We start from the raw sequence: 7,048 nt of genomic DNA on the forward strand, positions 1-7,048 counted from the left end.
AATGGGGCTGCGTTAGGAGCTTTACGCTGCTTTTTTGCAGGTGTTAGGTTTTTTTCAGCCGGCTCTCCCCCATTGATTCCTATGGGGAAATTGTGCATGACCACGTTTTACCAGCTCACCGCTAACATTAGCAGCGCTGGTATTGAGGTGAGATGTGGAGCAAAATTTTGCTCTTCGCTCACTTTTTTGCGGTTAACGCCGGGTTTTTTCAGGGCAAAAGGCCCTTTTAAGGGCTATTAGTAATTTAGTGTAGGGTAGGGTTTTTTTATTTTGGGGGGGCTTTTTTTATTTTGTTAGGGGATTAGATTAGGTGTAATTAGTTTAAAAATCTTGTAATTTCTTTATTATTTTATGTAATTTACTGGGGGGTTTTGTACTTTAGATAATTTTATTTAATTGTAATTAATTGTATTTAATTTAGGTAATTAATTTAATTGTAGTGTAGTGTTAGGTGTAATTGTAACTTAGGTTAAGTTTTATTTTACAGGTAACTAGGTAGTTATTAAATAGTTAATAACTATTTAATAACTATTCTACCTAGTAATACTTGCCTCTGGTATTGAGGTGAGATGTGGAGCAAAATTTTGCTCTTCGCTCACTTTTTTGCGGTTACCGCCGGGTTTCTAAAAACCAGTAATACCAGCACTGTCTGTAAGTGAGCAGTGAGCTTAAACTGCTTGTTAGCACCGCACAGCCTCTAATGCAAAACTCGTAATCTAGGCGTGTGTTATTTCACATTAATGTTTATGAAAGTGATATTCTTCTTAAATACAAATTTAACTTTCACATTGAGCTATTGACATTCCTGATAATCTGAGCACACATAACATTCATGTTTGCTCTTGTTTTTGTTACCTGAGGAGGAGATCGTAGATCTTGGAGGGGGTCCCAAAGTCCTTCGGACCTCAGCTGTATAATACAAATAGAATATACATAGTTAGAAATGTGAGCAATCACACAAGTAAGAACAATTTAATTAAAAGCAAAGTAATAATAAAAAACATACCTGTAGAATGGTCAATGCTTGCTCCATCAGGGGTGCTGCACATAATGTCCGGGTGTGTGGCGGCCGAGGAGAAGTTGTGGCTGGATTCAGTGTGGATACTGACAGGCAATAGGAGGGTCTTATCTCCATCTGTGGCAGCATCATCATCAGCTGTACCTGCAGCAGCAGCAGCTGCAGCACTGGTAGATGCTTAAACAAAATACATGAAATAAAATATTATTATCAACATAATTGCACATCATAATCTCAATAACCCTAAAAATTAGAATTTTTTAAAACAAAATGTGTGCAACATCAAAAACGCATGTAATAGAATGTTACCTGCCAACTCGTCAGTATCATGCCCCACCAAATCCAGACCGAGCATCATTTTTGCTCCCAGCTTCTCCCTCAGCTGAATCTCATACTCTGAGAGTTCAGCCGTATATGGCGCGCCACCACCGGTAGAATGTGCAACTTGCTTCTCCCTGGCCAGCTTGGCCTTTAAGATTCTCTTAATGTCAGAAAATCTCTTCTTAGTGCCCCACCATTTTGGGATGAGTGCCTTCGGCGGAGACACTGCCGGCTATTGCTCTCCATCTCTTCTTTTCTAGAGAGCGAGGTCTTTTGGGCTTTGGAACCATAAATAAAATCATAATTCTCTAAAACAAGGGTAACTAAAACTTTGTTTTGTTCGAAATTAAACTGGATATTTCTCCCAGACTTTGTCTTCCCAGACATAACCAAACAAAATAATATAGCACACAAATGTCAGAAGAATAAATATAATGAGAACAAAGACCTAGAGCTCTTGTAAAAGCTTAGTAGGACTTAATAGACTCCATTTTAAATTCCCTTTTATAGATAGTTAATACGTAGGCAATCAGCCGTTAACAATTATAAAATCATCAGCAACTTTTACAGTATTAGGACATCTTTTTTATAATTCCGTCATTGATGACGCCTGTTTAATATAATCCTCGAACAATAACGATCTATAATTGTCATCTTGATGTCGCAGTAAAACAATATTAGCAAATTAGTTAAAATGTATTTATGGAGCAATATAAATTAGTTAGTGACGGTGAATTAGTCATCCTTGTTTACAGGGTGTCATACTTGTCTACAGGGTGTCATACTTGTCTACAGGGTGTCATACTTGTCTACAGGGTGTCATACTTTCACACGAATTATGTGAGAGAGGGCTATTGTCCTACAGGAGAGGGATCGCATCTTTAAATATTTGATAATACTCTTAAGATGCATGAATCCAGACAATCCTGTGATCAAATGTGTGTTTTCATTTTATTTTTTGGATAACTAACAAACCATACATTTCATTTTATTGACAGTCAGTCATTAGTGATGCATATATTATGATTTATTTGAAATGTTTGTATTACATAGTAATCGTCATGAACACATGATAAATATAATCCGCCAACATAATATTAATATTTTTATTTACACTTGCAAGAACCAATCATATTTCTCTATAATTGGTATATTTGTGTCAAACTTAAAAATTATTTTAGATCATTTTTAGGAGTTAAAAATGGCACGACCACCCATATTTACTGAGGGAGAATTATTAATACTTGTTTATAGGATAAATCGCTATTCCCTAGGCGCATAGGAGGTGTGAGAGGGATCCAGCATGAGGATAGAGACCGTATTATCTATGAGATGATGCAGAGAATGAGAAGGGTGTCTGGGGTCCGCCGGTCTAGGTGAAGTTGTCTACGGAGGTTTTCGGACCTTCAAAGACGCGAGTCGGAGCGATATTGCGATTTTCAATCGCTCATTCGAGCATGTAAGTATATTGTATATTGTACTTATAAATTATGGATACTTAAATGACGCATATCTTTAAAACCAAAAAAGGTTGAATTTGAAATAACTTTCTAAGCTAATCATATTTATTGTATTCTATTAAGTGAATATCTTACATTTATTTGATAATAATCAAAGTTTTGTTGAAGCAGGCCCATCTTATTTTTTTTTGTTTTTGTTTTCTATCACCTAGATTACGAGTTTTGCGTTAGAAGCTGTGCGGTGCTAACGAGCAGTTTATGCTCACCGCTCACTTACAGACAGCGCTGGTATTACGGGTTTTTACAAACCCGGCGTTAGCCGCAAAGAATTGAGCGTAGAGCAAAATTTAGCTGCACATCTCATCTCAATACCAGCGCTGCTTACGTTAGCGGTGAACTGGTAAAACATGCTCATGCACGATGCACGAATCAATGGGGGAGAGCCGGCTGAAAAAAACCCGGCAAAAAAGCAGCGTAAAGCTCCTAACGCAGCCCCATTGATTCCTATGTGGAAAATACATTTATGTCTACACCTAACACCCTAGCATGAACTCCGAGTCTAAACACCCCTAATATTACACTTATTAACCCTAATCTGCCGCCCACGACATCGCCGACACCTGCATTATATATTAACCCGATTGGCTGATAGAATTCTATCAGCCAATCGGAATTGAAGGGACGCCATATTGGATGACGTCATTTAAAGGAACCTTAATTCAGTCGTCGGCCGTGAACAGAAGAGGATGCTCCGTGTCGGATGTCTTGAAGATGGACCCGCTCCGCGCCAGATGGATGAAGATAGAAGATGCCGTCTGGATGAAGACTTTTGCCCGTCTGGAGGACCACTTCTGCCCGGTTGGATGAAGACTTCTGCCCGTCTGGAGGACCACTTCTGCCCGGTTGGGTGAAGACGTCTCCCGGTAAGGTGATCTTCAAGGAGTTAGTGTTAGATTTTTTTAAGGGGGGATTGGGTGGGTTTTAGAATAGGGTTGGTTGTGTGGGTGGTGGGTTTTAATGTTGGGGGGGTATTTGTACTTTTTTTTTTACAGGTAAAAGAGCTGATTACTTTGCGGCAATGCCCCGCAAAAGGCCCTTTTAAGGGCTATTTGTAATTTAGTGTAGGGTAGGGCTTTCTTTTTTATTTTGGGGGCTTTTTTATTTTGTTAAGGGGATTAGAGTAGGTTTAATTAGTTTAAAAATCTTGTAATTTCTTTATTATTATCTGTAATTTAATGTTTGTTTTTTTCGTACTATTATTTAATTGTAATTAATTGTATTTAATTTAGTTAATTTATTTAATTATAGTGTAGTGTTAGGTGTTAGTGTAACTTAGGTTAGATTTTATTTTACAGGTAAATGTGTCTTTATTTTAACTAGGTAGTTATTAAATAGTTATTAACTATTTGATAACTATTGTACCTAGTTAAAATAAATACAAATTTGCCTGTAAAATAAAAATAAACCCTAAGCTAGCTATAATGTAACTATTAGTTATATTGTAGCTAGTTTAGGGTTTATTTTATAGGTAAGTATTTAGTTTTAAATAGGAATTATTTAGTTAATGATAGTAATTTTATTTAGATTTATTGTAATTATATTTAAGTTAGGGGGGTTAGGGTTAGACTTAGGTTTAGGGGTTAATAGATTTAATATAGTGGCGGCGACGTTAAGGGGCGGCAGATAAGGGGTTAATAAATGTAGGTAGGTGGCGGCGATGTTAGAGATGGCAGATTAGGGGTTAATAAGGTTTAACTAGTTTTTGCGATGCGGGAGTGCGGCGGTTTAGGGGTTAATATGTTTAATATAGTGGCGGCGATGTCCGGTTCGGCAGATTAAGGGTTAAAAATTCTATTTTAGTGTTTGCGATGTGGGGGGCCTCGGTTTAGGGGTTAATAGGTAGTTTATGGGTGTTAATGTACTTTTTAGCACTTTAGTTAATAGTTTTATGCTACGGCGTTGTAGTGTAAAACTCTTAACTACTGACTTTAAAATGTGGTACCAGTCTTGACTGGAGAGGGTCACTGCTCACTTTTGGTCAGAATCATAATACTGGCGCTATGCAAGTCCCATTGAAAATATAGGATACGCAATTGACATAAGTGGATTTGCGTTATTTACGAGTCTGGACAAAAAAGTGAGCGGTACACCTGTACCTTCAAGATTCGTAATACCAGCGGGCGTTAAAAAGCAGCATTAGGACCTCTAACCCTAACACATAACTCGTAATCTAGGCCTCTGTATTTCACTTAATTGCATCCAAAAATTGATGTCATTCACCACCCCATAATTTCTGTAGAGAGTCAATCAAATACAATGTTATTCCTCCTTAGATTATCAACATATTAATTTATTTTATGGAGACATATATAAAGACTAAAAAATTAGATAAAAAAAATCAAATTGGTTGAATGAAAATTCATGCTCCATCATAATTAACAATGCTACAATAAAGTTTACTCATATAGATAGATAGATAGATAGATAGATAGATAGACATATAGTTGAAAATATATATTATGCATATATATATATAAATAACAATATTTTGTTTTCAACAGAGACAATAAAGATTACATGCATTCTGCTGCAGATACATTACTCCCCAACAATATATAACATGTATCTAATGTGTACATACAACTTTATATTTTCTCAGATCTCAGGCGTCCACCAGAAGAATCCCCCGGTATGTAAGGCCGGTTTCTATGGCAACACCGAGGAGCAACCGCTCCTCACCACCTTTGCCATTGACCCTCGTTGAGGGTTGTCAGGAGGATTGAGGGACAGATATTGAAGTCCCTGATATCCAAGGTATTTTTCAATTTTAATACAATGGCCTCTAGTTATTAAGGTCTGGCGGACCCCTGCAGATTCGCAGCCAATAGGCCACCAGCAGGGGGGTGTCAATCAACCCGATCATACTCGATCGGGTTGATCGGGTTGATTTCCGGCGATGTGTGTCCGCCTGCTCAGAGCAGGTCGGACAGGTTATGGAGCAGCGGTCTTTGTGACCGCTGCTTCATAACTGCTGTTTCTGGCGAGTCTGAAGACTCGCCAGAAACAGGGGCCATCAAGCTCCTTACGCAGCTTGATAACTAGAGGCCTATGTTGGCATTATTTAACATTACAATTTGTTTTTTTCTCAAGGTTCTTTCAGGGTGCAGGTTGAAGGGACACTAAACACAAACATTTTCTTTCATAATTCAGATAGAGAATATAATTGTAAAAAAGCTTACAATTTAGTTACAATATTCAATTTACTTCATTCTTTAGCTATCCTTTGTTGAAGTGATAACAATGTATATGGGTGAGACAATTACACAAAGCATCTATGATCATTAAAAATGCTGCAACTACGGAGAATATCTAGATATGCTTTTCATCAAAGTATAATAGAAGAATGAAGCAAATTTAAAAATAGAAAAAAATGTATAAAGATTTAAAACATTATAGTCTCTTTCTAAATGCTGAAATAAAAAATGTGGTTTGCATGTCCATTTAATGTATTTATTTAAAAAATCATTTTATAGAGGATTTTTGTATTCGTTTTTAATGAAGTATTTGGCGTATAATATAGGAGTTGTCATTGCTCATACTAACAATTTTTCATTATTGTGCTTCATCTCTGACAGACGACCAAGTACCGGGGAATGATTCTGAACCGCATTTTGAACAGGCGGTAGTTCAAGAGGAGGTGGCTAGAGTGGAGGTGACTAGAGTTGAATGTAAGTAAAAAAATCTAATGTTTCAAAAAAATTATCTTGAAAAAGAATTTATCTAACATATTTTCTTTTGGTCTTTTTCTAGATCATGATCAGGGCACACAAACTGAGCCTTTACTCCAAGAGATATTTGAGGCGCTTGCACAGGGCCTCAACATAGTGGCCAGGGCTGTGCGGGCCCTGCAGGAGGCCATGAATAGATTTTAACAGCAATTCAAATATCGTTTTTTTGATAGTTAAAAAAAAAAAAAGTAAACCAAAAAAAAGTTTGTTAATAAATATATATTTAATCTAAATTATTTTGTCGCTGTATTAATTTAAATAATAATTTCAAGAGATATGAAAAAAAAATAATATTTAGGAATATGTATAAATAGCATACAATATGGTAAATGTATATATTTATTATACATTTGGTTACTCAACTTATTTTTAATACAATTTAAATACGAGAATTTGCAGATAAAATATATAGCTGATGACTGATGAATGCACATAGATACATCGAGGCACATTTATTGAGG

The 7,048-nt window shown here is 36.4% G+C and overlaps 1 long non-coding RNA gene across 1 annotated transcript; it reads left to right on the top strand.

Annotated features, from left to right (window-relative positions):
- Positions 1 to 741: 741 nt before the first annotated feature.
- LOC128649598 (uncharacterized) lies at positions 742 to 6,820 on the top strand. Its single transcript, XR_008400682.1, has 4 exons — positions 742 to 2,798; positions 5,459 to 5,613; positions 6,435 to 6,527; positions 6,610 to 6,820. It is a non-coding gene; the product is annotated as an uncharacterized LOC128649598 (long non-coding RNA).
- Positions 6,821 to 7,048: the final 228 nt, after the last annotated feature.

Source organism: Bombina bombina, chromosome 2, assembly GCF_027579735.1.
Source record: "Bombina bombina isolate aBomBom1 chromosome 2, aBomBom1.pri, whole genome shotgun sequence".
Lineage (NCBI taxonomy): Eukaryota > Metazoa > Chordata > Amphibia > Anura > Bombinatoridae > Bombina > Bombina bombina.